The following is a 219-nucleotide window of genomic DNA, read 5'->3' on the forward strand; positions in this document are numbered from 1 at the left end:
GCAGTTTTCAGATTACATTATGTGCTTACATAATTGCAAAAGGGATCGCCAATGTTTTTCTAGTTGGTTTAAAAAAAAAAAGAAAAGATTTGATTAGTAAACAGAATGTGCCTTTGGAACATTGGAGGAATGGTCGCTGATCATGGGCAATGTAGATATTGCATTAAAGGTCAGACACCCACTCAGATCAGCTGGTATTCTGTCTATAATGGAGTGGTA

At 36.5% G+C, this 219-nt stretch overlaps 1 protein-coding gene across 2 annotated transcripts in view; it reads left to right on the top strand.

Moving 5' to 3' along the window:
- med24 (mediator complex subunit 24) overlaps window positions 1-219 on the top strand; it is a 12958-nt gene that overhangs the window by 9192 nt on the left and 3547 nt on the right. The window lies entirely within an intron of this gene.

This window comes from Etheostoma spectabile, chromosome 21 (assembly GCF_008692095.1).
Source record: "Etheostoma spectabile isolate EspeVRDwgs_2016 chromosome 21, UIUC_Espe_1.0, whole genome shotgun sequence".
Lineage (NCBI taxonomy): Eukaryota > Metazoa > Chordata > Actinopteri > Perciformes > Percidae > Etheostoma > Etheostoma spectabile.